Source organism: Canis lupus, chromosome 12, assembly GCF_048164855.1.
Source record: "Canis lupus baileyi chromosome 12, mCanLup2.hap1, whole genome shotgun sequence".
Classification (NCBI taxonomy): domain Eukaryota; kingdom Metazoa; phylum Chordata; class Mammalia; order Carnivora; family Canidae; genus Canis; species Canis lupus.
This window is the reverse complement of record NC_132849.1, coordinates 65,136,374-65,150,387: the sequence shown is the minus strand read 5'-3', so window position 1 is coordinate 65,150,387 and position 14,014 is coordinate 65,136,374.

Below are 14,014 nucleotides of genomic sequence, written 5' to 3'. Positions count from 1 at the left end.
TGCGCCACCCAGGGATCCCTTTTTCTTGGAAATCTTTAATGATGGTACAATATATCCAAGAAATTGATAAAATAGGATTTGACTTTAACTCAGGCTCAATTCTCATGGTATCTGTTTCCCCATGGAAAGCTCTCATCAACAAATTTGAACCTATTTCTTGAGGCTGAGAACATATACAGCTTTATAGATTCTCCTTAATTTCAGTATACCATTAAACTTTTTAGACTTTCCTATTCTGAACATGAATATAATATATTAATATATTTAACCCTGACTGTGATCTGAGTAGCACCAAGTTGGCTAAAAGGCATGTTAGTGAGAGTTTACCTTTTCTGGATGATAATTCAGGGAAATGAAATGGATCATCCATGTCTGAAAAAAATAAGAGACACTGTCCTTATCTGCATAGGAATACACGTTGGAACAAAAAGAAGGAGAATATGATATAATAACAAAGCAATAGTTGTGATGCACATTGGCCCCATTATGCAAGGGATAAATGGCTCACAAAAGAAGTTAATCCCTTTTGCTTTTTATAAACACACACACACATACACACGACTGAAATCTGGGATAGATACAATGCTGATTAATCATTCCCCAGATACTTTACGATGCAGGTCTTGTTTTGAATTGTCCTAGCATTAAGTAAGAATCTCAGCTTTGGAAAATACTGTTTCTGAGCTCTTAAATTGTAGCAGCTCATCCCTCTAAGTGAGGTTCAAATCCTCACAATGCTCTAGGCTGGAAAGCTTTCTCCTGGATGCCGTCACTGGGGAATCTCAAGAAGTGCACAGTGTGTGTGCTTTGGATACACACAGCACAGGAAATACTCTGACACTACAAAGGTGCCTGACATGTATCACACAGACCCAGTGAGTGATATGAAATTAAATAGAAGGGGAATTGGAAATTAGAAGCTCAAGGGGGGGACACGCTAGGAATTTCCTGAGTAACTTCTGTAAGACTCCACCGAGGTCTACTGGTTTCAGCATTTTCACTTTTTCATCCCAAAGGAAGGAAGAGGAAGACCTGTATCTTTTGCTAATAGATACAAAATAACACAAGAAATTAGCATTGGTGGGTGAAATCAAGTCAATTCTGTTTCTAAGTGAAGGCTTTTAAATTTTTTAAAAATTTTTTGAAGGCTTTTTAAAAAAAAACAGACTAGCAGCAACTGTCAAGGGAATAATTATGTTTCTTCACCACTTAGACTTCTAGTTGCTTTTTATATACTTTTGTCTTTAAGCTCTGCTAACCCAAAAATGAAGACAGAGCTATAGAGCTTCAGGTGAGCAAGTTACGGTCATGACAAGGTGATGTCATAAAGGCCATGAGGGGAAAGAGAGAGACTCAGAACTCTGTGGATAGAAGCCACGGAGCACAGCTTTGCAGGCATCATTCGGGAGAACAGGGGCGGGGGCACCTAGCACCAGCTTGGTAGATGCGCTAACCTGCCCTCTCTGCCGGGCCCCGCCCCTAGCCAAGTGCGCTGGTGTGTGGTTCGAAACAACAGAAGGAAAGTCATACCACATCTACTCCGGGCATGACAGGATGGGTCCAAACAGTCATACATGAACTCCCCAAACCAAAGGAGCCTTCACTTCATATGTGGGAATATTGTACAATTGTGAATAATAAAAATGACCAAAAACAGTGCTCTGAGGGACTGGCAAGATGTGGGGAGAATTCTTCAGCTGTCCTCATGGCTTCTGACTAAGGCAGCTCTCTCTTTCATAATGATGAAACCACAGATGTAAAACAGTCAGAAAATGTACAGAGGGCACCATTTCTCCACTGGAATGCATGCCTTCACAGCGGCTGTTGTTTATAGATTATAAAACTGAGGAGCAGGGTAACACCCAGTGTTTATTCACTTCAGATGAATGTGAGCACCCAGGACTTTGTTAGGGGAATAATGATTCCTGGTTGGATTATTTCTCATATCAGGAATGGAGGACAAAAATCAAAATCTGAAATAAAAGGATGCTATTTTGATAGTTTTGAGGTACATGACCAGCTCATACTAAGGTTACGTGTTTAGGTTGCAAGCTGGTCATTTGTGGGCACGAGGATCTGAAATGTAGTTCTTTGCCAGACAAGAAGTATTTTGAATCTCAGCCTTTCAGGCTAACTTTTCCCTGACCAAATTCTATTAATCCACTAATTAGGTCATTCAAGGGAGTCATATTTATTTAATAGCTATAAAGTGTTGGCATGCCACACCATGATGATTTCAACCTCTTCCTTGCTCAGGGCTTCCTAAGGCTGGTTGTTTCTCTTAGGGTCCCTTTCAGAAAAGTGTTTGGAACAAATATTGTATCATGACCTTACAAACTGAATTTGAATTTAAAATTAAACTGATAAACCTGTTTCCTATAGGAGTATTTACTTCAAGATCTTACATTTATGATAAAATGAAAAATAAATAATAAATAAATAAAATGACAGTAACTTGATTATTGTGTAGTATAATCTAGTCCTTTTGCATTTTCAAGATTATATTTTTGATGCTTCTTAGAATAATCTTAAATTGGCATCTGGATATAGAAATATGTATTTGAAATGTCAATCCAAAAATAAACAGCGTGTTCTTTTTACCATATGTTTACTTTCCTTCTAACAATCATGAGAGTTAAACCAAAAAAACAACCAATCAAACATGAAAAAACAACCAGCATTTACTTTACACTGGAAAGGAGAGTTGGTTATGAGCAAGCTGCCCTGAATAGTCACTTCACAAACAGCCTGACTTGGGACAAGTTTTGTTGCACTGGTGGACTTCTGTGTCTACAGAAAATTTTTGTGCCATGGCAATAACAATAGCATGCATATTATAAGTAAGTGAACATTAACACAACAATCCAAATTCAACTACCCATCTTTTGGGTGCAGAAGGATTGAGTGTTAACCTACCGAAAATAATAGTCAGAGGCCACACTTGTATCAGAGGCATGAGGGGAGGTGTTGCAGCAATCATGTGCCTTTAAGCCAAGAGGGCAGCTGAGGTGCTGTGTTCATCCCAGTGCTCCAGCTCCTATAGACTTTGGGTCTCAGGCAGCCTCTACAGCTCAATTAAAAAAAAAAAAATCAGTAGTGTGTGCACTTCCTGTACTCTGGACAGGTAATAATAAATCCAGTTGGAAGGACAGTAAATTTTGCCTTCTCCAATCAGCAGGCAGTCTTTCTGTTTCTCTAATTTCAAGCATGGAAATAGGATGCAATACACTGTGGATGAAGAATTCATTAAAGCTATTATGTAAGATTGTATGCGTCCAAACCCAACCGGTTTCTGAAGAGCTCCCCTCTGAACTCCCGAGGGCGAAGCATGAGACCCAGATCTGGATGTGGCCTCTGCGTCTTGTCCTCCACCTGAAGCCGAATGTGACCCCAGACCTCTGGCAGCCCTGGCTCTGACCTTGTGTCTACCTGTATGGATGGATGCGTCAGTCTCCCTACCTCTTCAGAACTGGACTTTAGTCCTCTGTCCTGTTCTCCTTTTGCCCGCGGCCAGATAGTCAAGGACCGGTGCCTGATAACAGACCTCTGACCCGCTTCGGCTGTTGGAGCCTCAGGCCTTCACTTCCATAGAATGTTCTTCAGTTAGCAAATGTATTTGGCCACAAAGCCAGATAAAATCTCCACATGCCTCTCAGCAAGTGCTTCAGTTCTGAATGCCATTAGCTAATATTTTTTATTCCCAAACATGATTAAGAATGTCATGAGTTGCTGAGCAGATTGAAGGCCAGGACATCAGAGAAAGTCAGTGTCCAGGACGAGGGCCCTAACTGCCCCATTGAATAGACTTTCAGGTCAGAGGGTGTTCTCCAGACCCACTGTAACCACAGGATGCCCGCAGCATGGCCCTCTCAGGCTTACGGCTAACTTACCTGTCACTGGTATACTCCAGGTGACACGCAAGGGGTGTGATCGCCCAAGGCCAACAGTTTATGTCTGTTTTATATTCACACAATGTAATTAAAGATGCTATAAATCAATAAAAGATAAACATGGAAATGGCATTGCTATCTGCCAGAAAACTAAGTTTAGAGTTTTGTAAAACCAGATCAAGGTGAGATGCTGCTGAATTATAAGAGTGAATAACAGTTGTCAGTTGGGGATAAATGGAAGGGTGTGCACTCATGTTACTGAGCAGGTGCCTTTAATTCCTTGCTCTACATTATAAACCTCAATATGGGTGTGGCATGTGCAAGAAAGAAAATGCAAACTTTGAAGAGGACTTCCACTGAAGGATTGGCAAATGAATGTACATTTTGTACACTCAAGTGAGAATACTGTAGATTAAACATGTATGTTAGTCTATGTATGGACTTTTTTCCTATGACTGGGTGTTTAAAATATAATTGTAAGGGACTGGAGAATTTCTCACAGGAAAGCATGTGCTGAATTGGAATCTCTGAGGGAAGAGGAAGACCTCTGCAAGGTTGCCTCTATGACGAGGAAGCAGTCCTGACAGCATCTTGCTCTCGAGTAGACTGGTTGTCTTGCAGGAGAGACTTGGGCTCCCCCAGGACGAGCAGCAATTGGGCCAACGTTGGATTGCCTGCTGGTCTTCTTCCCCATCTCTTTTTGAGATATTTCCTTTGGGCTATTCAGAGGCTTATCTTGATGACCAGGTACCTACTATCCTGACAAGACTATTTCTGGGCTCCCGAGCAGCTCACCTACCGAGTTCAATGAATCTTTATTGATTTTATTGAATGCGGTGCTCCTGTTATCCCCAAGGAAGCAGAATCGTGAGTTTGTAATATGCCAAAGATTCGGGAAATAATTAGAAAATGTGTTGTTTGCATCTGTCCCTCGAGCAGGACCAGGTGGCAGTGGTTCTCACTTGAGCGACAAAGTATCCTTTCCAGTAATTTGATGCCAGATATAAGCCATTTCTCCCCCTTCTTCCCCGTCCTCCAGATTAATAGTCCCTTTCCTAGAGGACCTGGACCCACGTAGGCACATCTGCTCTTCATTGCCAGGGTGCCTGGGCAGGACCTGAAGGTGCTTTCACCCGGGAGGGTCCGGGTGTGGCTGGTAGTCTTCTGGCCACTCTTTGTACAGAATCAACTGGCTCCATCAGCCACGCAGGTTTCAGTGAATATACTTGGGCATGGTTCATAGGGACTATTCGATTGGCGGCTCTGCCAGGAAGACCTCAGCCTTGGGACCATCCACCATTTCAGCCTGGGCTTATGTCCAGATGTTGCTTTTTTGGCTGTCCTTCCCAGCTCAACCTCTGATCTCACCAAGGCTCTGGGCTTCATTACTTAGAGAACACAACCACTCTGTTCTATCTTCTTTTGACCTCAGGAGCCTGGCCTCACATCACATCTCTAGGTTTGTTTCTGACCCAACCTTGTGCCCAGGCCTGACCCTGTGCACTGAGCTGGTTCTGCCCCAAGGGCTCCCTGACCCAGTGGGTAGTGGGTAACTTTTTTACCAGTGGTCCTGCAGAGAAGGAACAAGACCAGACAAATCCTTGCAGGTGGCCAGGGAGCAGGCGGGAATCTCCATTTGGAGCTTAAGGGGTGGTAGGGACAGGTGAGTATGTTTAGGAAAGCTGCTTCGACATGAGAAGGCACCTGCTGTCCATAGACCCCACTGTAGGTGTCTCCCAATTAGAAGTTCTTGCTCTGCCACTGACTACTCCTATGCCTTGAAAATTTAACTTCAGGGAATTTCTGTGATTTCCTTGGTCCTCAGTGTCCCCGTCTGTACAGTGTAGGCATTGGGTCTTGTCTGGTTCTAATACTGCACAATTCACTGAGACAGTGTCTGAGGGAAATTGGCTTTTTGGTCATGCTGTGCCTTTGATGAAAGTAAATATTTCTCTGTCTCTGCAGCAAGAATATGCAACGGGACTCTTTTCACTTCCACTGTAGTCAACTCTCATTCCAATACAAACATTTTCATATGGTACAAATGAGACGGAAAACGAGCTGGTGAAAGAAGTCTGGGAGTGTCAACACCTTGCTCGCCGAGTTACTGCAGCCAACCACAGAGGACCTGTTGGGAGTGATGGGACCAGCAGCGGCTTGATGAAGGTGGCAGCCATGGGCTCATGTAACAACCGCTGTTACACACCAGAAAGGAGCACGGCGGGGCTTCCGTGACTGTCTCTGCTTCCCCCGTGTTCTGGTTCTGTCCTGCACACCCTCCAAGGGCCCTGTTTCTCTTGCTCACCACCTTGTCCCAGACACCTTCTTCTCCGCCAGGTTACCCAGGTGACCAGGGCCTGTCTCTCCCACCTACCACGGTGGGCCTACCCTCACACCCTACCTCCCTCTTTCCAGGCATCACCTGCCCTCCTCTGAGCAATTTGCCCCTGACTCTCCATCTCCTGCATTCCCGACCGTTCCAGTCTGTTTTCCATCTTTCCAAAATAACACAAAAAACAAAATCTAATAACACATTAACAGTCTTTCAGGGACGCCTGGGTGGCTCAGAGGTTAAGGGTCTGCCTTCAGCTCAGGGTGTGATCCTGGAATCCTGGGATGAAGTCCCCCATCGGGCTCCCCTCAGGGAGCCTGCTTCTCCCTCTGCCTGTGTCTCTGCCTCTCTCTCTGTGTCTCTCATGAATAAATAAACAAAATCTTTTTAAAAAAACAGTCTTTCTAAAAATATTACAGTGGGCACTACTTGGGCACTACTTTGTCAAACCTGATACTTGGAGTCCTAACTTTACTAAGCACCCCTCCCTCAAGGATAAAAAAGAAAACAAAGCATCTGTCCTCTTGGCTTTCTACTTGCCTTCAGATGGCTCCTGCATCTCCCTTCTGGATTGTCCTTAGAATTATAAACAGTTTCCCCACTGCATTTAAGAAAAAAATCTGTACTCCTTACTGGGTCTGAAGACTGCAGTGCATAATCATCTGGCTTTCAGCTTTTTTGGGGTGTAGGGGGAGGCAGACTTGACCTGCATTGCCTCATCTGGACATCTGGACATGTGTGGAAATTTGGCTACTCCCCATTCTACAAATGGACCTTGAGAGGAGGTTCTAACAACGGAGAGCATTCATATGCATATGCATTCATATGCATCTGACCAGAAAGCTTGGAATGTGGCGGAGCTTTGGGAGGGCCTCATGCAGAACGCTGGGGGAGGAAGGGACGCTTGCTAGCCAGTCAGATCAGCCAAATCACCCCGGTGATGGTGGGGTGACAGACGTCAGCCAGATGGCCCTCACATCTTCTCTCTACTTTTCTGAAACAACCCCTCCAATCTCCCTGTCACCCTCTGTGTCCTGGTCACGGTAGACTCTTCCACATTTGAGCAGATCCAATTCTTTCCATCACAGGATTTTCTGGTATGCTCTTTCCTCCACCTGGATGTCTTCACTCAACTGTCTTCCTATCTCAGTCATTACTTTACTAAGAGGCTGTAAGCAAGAGAGGTGCGGTCCAGAGAAGGTCATTTCATGCAGGAAAAGACTTGGACGTGTTCCAAGCTGCTGAGAAAAAGGTCAAGATGCTGCCAGTAGGGTGATGGGTACTCTGAGGACCCGGGAGGCAGGGCTCAGGGGAGGCTGACCCTGCGAAGAGCTGGGGCAGGGAACAAGGAATGAGACTCCAGTGATGCAAAGGTGAGTAAGACCATTCACAGTCAACCCTGTGGTGTCACCTTCGGAGAGAGTGAGTCACACATTAACCAGGAACAGTTCTCTGCAAATGTTACCTGCAGTTTCTTTTGGACAGTCCCCACTTCTGTTTTTAAATAAATAGTTACAGCATTTTGTTGCTCTAGACACTAAGGATAAATTGTTTTTGTTCTGAAATTTAAAGTTTTCATGATATTACTGAAAGAGTAATCATTGATTCCAGGATGTTTCTGAAGAGGAAAGGCAGGAAGCGACTCATGGCAATGCCCTGGGAGTGGACCCAAGAGGCGTGGGTGGCAGTTACAGCCTGTCGCCAAGGATAACCATGGGCGTCAGGTTCCTCATCTGCAGATTGAGGGATGTGCACAGTTGACCTTGGAGGCCCTCGCATCTCATCCTTAAGTCTGGGGAAGTCTTTCGGCCCCTTATCACACAGATGGACAACAGAGACCACTTCATGTAGGAAAAGAGTCCCCTCTGCAGCATAAGTAACATGTCCACTCCCTCACATCCCAGGAGAGTCCCAACCTAACCTTGAAACCAGAATATGTTCAGTCCAGCCATGAGGTCCGGCTGGAAGCCTGTAGTACTCCATTTCCTCTGCCTCTGAGGTTTTGTCCAGGGGGGTTCATACCTTACAAAGTAGGGGGACCTCCAAATAAGCCAGGGAGCCAGGTAATGGAAGATGACTTTGAAATCTTCTGACTAATTAGTAATGATGTCTTTGAACAGTTTTTATACTCAAGTGTTCTAATTTACTGTAAACGGGAAAGGCTCTCTGATCAGAAATGAAGGGTTGTTGGAATAAGAATAAATTTTTCACCTGACTATGAACTGTTGGCTTTCACACCATAAGCTCTTATCCAGTATTATGTATTTTATATTTATTTCTAAAAATTCTGAATATAAAAATGACCTACTATGAAGAACTAGAAAAACAAAACAAATGAAAAATCAGATAAGCACCCTAGAATTTTGGTTACAAAGACTGTTGGATAGAATTGAGGATAGGAAGTGACAATTTGGCAACATTCAAAGTCAGTCCCTTTTTTCTGAGTCTGTCTGAAAATAGGTATGACCATTTCTACATCACCTATGCCATAGGATAGTGGCATTTCCCATGAGACAACAGTGTATATGAACACTTGTTAACGTGCTCTGCAAATGTGAGGTAATCTAGGCTTTGAATAACTCAACATGGGTTTCCCTTCCACTAAGAGTGAAGAGCTCTTTGTGTGTATGACACAGAAGCTGTTGTGTGCACGTGTGACCACTCAGAGCAGTCAAGAGGTCACGTCAAGATGGAACACGCTTGCATGCACACACACACACGCGCGTGCGCGCGCTCTGCACTCAATATACAACAGGTTTTATGTGATAGTATGAATTTGAAAATTTGGGCCTCTCGCCGAACTAGACAAAGTAATTAGTGGGGAATCTCATGAGAAACATCTAGGGGGTTTAGACAGAAAATTATAGGAAAACCCAACAGTCAAGACACAAAACAGAGCTTCCTCCATTAAGCTCTTGGAAGAGCCTTAGGTGAACCTGACAATTTAGTGAAGCTAATGGATTCTTTCTTACTCCTCCAACCACCTCTCAGTTATACCACTAAATGGTAGTGGACTTTGACTCTTGATTTCCTCTGTAAGAGAACCTTGTAAACTTTAAACTTCTAAACAAGTACGAGATACTATTACTTAGCCATTAATACCCATTCACGACTTCTGGATTTTTAAGTACACATGGTCAGCAAGTTTTGCAATCCTTCTCCAGAATTCCTGAGTGCTGCTGCAATGCTTTCTCTAGCTGGAGATAACAAATAAAAAGGGTTTGTTTCCTTCTGTGGTTCCTATTTTGAAACTCAAGCCCACCATTACTTTACTGAACTGCGGTGGTGAGGGGGCTTTCTAGACATCACTGACTCTTCTTCCGCTGAAGGCAGTCTCTATCTAGGGAATGATAGAGCTGACCAGCAAGCCCACATTTTAGAGCTGTGAAGGCTGGAGGCCTCCAAAAAGAGAAAAAGTATGAGTTGTCAGAGAAGTGACAGCAGCTTGACAATATAAACTGGCTTACACACATTTTATACAAATTAGTGAATGATAAATATGTATCAAAATCTTGGGGGACTGATGTGATTAGAATAATAACTGCTACTATGATCGGTGCTTCCTATGTGCTGAATCCCTTTAAATATACTCTCCATCACCTGATCTTCATAGTCACCTTCTAATGGGCAGGAAACGGAAAGATGTTTACCTGCTCCAAGTCTATCACCTCTGCAGCACACCGGCTCTGACCACATGGCAACTCTGTGCTCCTAAGGTCCTTGGCTTCTAAGAGCCTCTATTTCAACAGGAACCCGCTGTACTGTGTGTGTAGATGCATTTTTGTTTGAATGCATTCTTCCTCGGAGAAGGCTCTGTAGCTCTTGGACGGGGGTCCTGACACCATGGATCACTATGGTTTATGACGCTGACCGCATGGACGCATCCTATGGCCAGGACAGCCTTAGGTGAGCAATCCCGGGCGATGTTAGCCGAGCAAGCAACAACTTCCTTCAAGTCAGAGCTTTTCCCTCAGCTCCACCCTGAGACAGCAGGAAACATGAGTCATGCTGCCTTCACCTGTCCCTGCATGGTGGGAGCAGGACACTTGGCTCACTTTTACTTCTCACCCGGAAAAGAGTAATATTTGTATACTCTGGAAATGCACTCAAGAGGTTGCAAGTTGATTTTTTTTTTTTTAGTTGATGTTTTGAATGTGCTCACCTTAGTCTTTTCTTTTACTACTGCTGAAAACAGATCACCCAAAGATGTACCAAACCTTTTAGTACCTCAAAGTAAATTTAAAGGTACTTCTAGTACCTCAAAGTAAATTTAAAAACTCTGCTTTTTACAGTTGTGGTTAGTTTCCATTTACCTAAAAGTCAATGGTTAGCTACCAGAATGATCACAGTTCTGCCAGACTTCTCTGCGGTGATCTAGAAGCTCTTGACCTTCTTATCCAGCCTCAGAATTCCCTGATACACACGCACTTTGGACTCACAGCTCCCTGCAGGGGCATCTGTGAGACAGCGGGTGACCATCCTCTAGTGGAGTGCTTCAGCCTCCCTGAGGCCTGGTCAGCTGATCTCACTCTTGGGACACAGCTTGTTTGCTTTCCCCTGATGCTCTTCATATTCCTCTTTTTAAAATGCATGCCATATTATATAAAATTATCAACAGAAAGTAAACCACGAGAGCATTTCCTGTAGTGTGAACACGTGCGTGCTGCTTGGAGATTTGGGATGTGGCGGCAGCAGCAGCATGTTCATCCTGGAGGCAGCCCTACCTTGCCTGAGTCATTCAGCGGACGGTAATCCGAGCATCCAGGTAGATGGGAGCGGCAGAGGTTCTGACCTGTTGAATCGGTCTGTGCCTTTGAGAAATTATGAAATCTGTTAAACATTCTGGTTGGCACTGACCTCTTAAAGCTGCCTGGTGCACACACGGGAGAGCCAGGCAGATTTGAGTTCAGACTCTCACATCTCCAACCTTCTCGTCCTTTGACCCGGGCCAGTAGCAGCCCTCTCCACATCTCAGCTACCTCCTATGTAAAATGATGATCCCCAGAGCCGGTCGTGAGGGTAGACTGGAAGAACCATATCAATGCACTGTTCCCATCCCTGCCGCCGAAGATGGCCAGGAAGTGCTGGCTTCCCTCCCGATCCGATCCGAGGTGACAAGCCTCTTCCCGCAGCCAGGTCCTCCCAGATTCAGGGCGGGAACTGGGCTCCATGCTTCCTTCCTATCAGAGAAACTTCCGATCCTCTCCAATCCTGACCATGTCATCTTCCCCCATTAGGCAGGAAACACCATTACCTGCCCTAATTTAGGGCAAGAGGGAAAACATGAAACCCAGCACTTAAAACTCTCATGCGCTCACAGCAGTTGGACTTCAATGTCCTCAGAGTGGGAGTTAAAGTGAAATGAAGAATCTGGCACCCAGATGGGGGTTAGTCAAGGCTCCCTGTCTTAGGGTGTCTGACCTTCCCAGCTTACCACAGACCAGAAGCTTCCCCAGGATACGAACTCAGTATTAACATCAAAAAGAGGGGCAACAGAACCAATGGGTTACCTTAAAACACTCACCTACCGCAGGCAGGGCTCAGGATAAGCCCTGGAGGATGAGGAGGGGTCCACCTTCTTGGCCCCGAGAACCAGGCAACTATGTGAGCTTGGATCTTGAGGTCCCCCAGGGAGTTGGGAGGGTAGAACCACGTCTCTAACTTACTTCCCGCCTTGGCTGTCTGCTCCTGGCAGGAACCGCCTCTTGTTGGCACCCACAGACACCTGGGAGGGAAGGTGTGAGAGGGCCCGCGGGCACTTTGGACGCGCTTCCTTCTGAGCTGTGGATGCTGCAGTCCTGACTCGTCGCATGGCTTAAAAAGGACCACGATCCCCGAGTAGTGGCAGCGTCAGCCTGGCTCTGCCCAGCCTGCCATTGACCTCCAAGGGCGGCCCCAGAGACCGCCTCGGAGACTGCTCGGAGGACACACCGCCGCTTCTCCAGAATTGGCCTGCTCTGCCCTCATTTGCTTTGTTGCCTTTTTTATTCCGTACCTCTGTTTGAAAAGTGGACTTCCTCTCAAAGCCAAGGGAAGGCGTGCAGTCCCTAAGCAGCAACCTTCCGACTGGATAGAGACCAAGCTCCAAAGTCCCATTTGTAATGTGTTCTGCTTTTATTCAGTGTAGACTTCAAAGTATTAGGCTGCAATGCTGGTTGGTGAGACTGACCAGTGGTCATCCAAAGCGAAGGGCCTCGGGGATGAAAATATAATTCTCAGGGGGAGGGGGGCACATGTACAATTTACGTTTCCTTCTCTATTGCTTAATTCTCTTAATGCAATTTGGACTTTTGAGTTCCATTTGTGGTTCTGACAGGCTGGCCACCACATAGAAACCATAAAGCAAAAAGGTCATATTGAAATTCATAAATTGGGATCATAGCACCACTCAGCATATGTATTTCCTTTCTCTCCTTCCTTCCCTCCTTCCGTCCCTCCTTCCCTTCCTCACTGTGCCATCCAACTGTGTCATCTATCTGCCTACCTATCACACATCTGTCTGTCCATCCTTATGGAATATCATCTGACCCGCTCCTAGAATGTCAGCCCATCATGGCAGGGAGCTTGGGGACTCCTCAGTGCCTCATGAAGTATTTGGCTCCTCTGTAAATGCATGTGGGTGAATTCTGCTTGTTGTCATTAGAGGTCTGTCCTTGAGGACCGTCAGCATTGCTTAGGAGCACAGCTGTTCCAATACCACCCGGTGGACAGCAGGACATGGGGTTAGTTGGCAATGCGGTGTCCTGTTCTGGCCTTAAGCTAAAAGACTGACTATACCACAGGTTACCTTGAAGCCAGAATCCAGGTCTTTCCATTTCTATTCCTATGGTTCAGGTTATCATTCTGTAAGGAATTTAATATTCTTTTTTTTTAAAGCTTTTATTTACTTATTCATGAGAGACACACAGAGAAAGGCAGAGACACAGGCAGAAGGAGAAGCAGGCTCCCTGGGGAGCCCGATGTGGGACTCGATCCCAGGACCCCGGGGTCATGACCTGAGCCAAAGGCAGACACTCAACCACTGAGCCATCCAGGTGCCCAGAAATTAATACTCTATTTTGACCTCAAGATGAATAGTTACTAATGGTTTAATACATTTTCCCCTTCAGATAGAATTCTAATTTTATGAAAAATTTCAAGGAGATAAGAAAAAGATGACAATCAACTGAAGAATTTGGGTATTATAGTCGAGATAATGAGGAAAGTACCATTAGATAAGAACACATTTTCTGATGTGTCTGCATTTTCTCCCCATCAGCTGCTCCCTGACACTTCCACGGCCAGAGTTACGAGCTCTTGGTTGTGAGCTCAATTTCTTTCTTGTTCAATGTTTAATTTTTTTTATTTTTATTTATGATAGTCACACACAGAGAGAGAGAGAAAGATAGAGAGAGGGCAGAGACATAGGCAGAGGGAGAAGCAGGCTCCATGCACCGGGAGCCCGACGTGGGACTCGATCCCGGGTCTCCAGGATCGCGCCCTGGCCCTAAGGCAGGCGCTAAACCGCTGCGCCACCCAGGGATCCCTTGTTCAATGTTTACGATCTGGAACTCTCAAATATTACGTAAATCTACTTCATTACTGAAAATGCAAACAGAGTTTAATCTCACTTAATTGCTTCTGTTTTGCTGAATTTTTACAAAGAGTAACTGGTAAGAACTCAAGTTCCCCTGAAGTTTACTAAGTTTACCTGCTGTGTGCTAGCTGGAGTTTCTAGACAGCTACATAAGAGAGCTCCTAATGCTGCCTGGGGGGTTGTCCATCTGTCCATCTGTCTTCATGGAAATGCAGA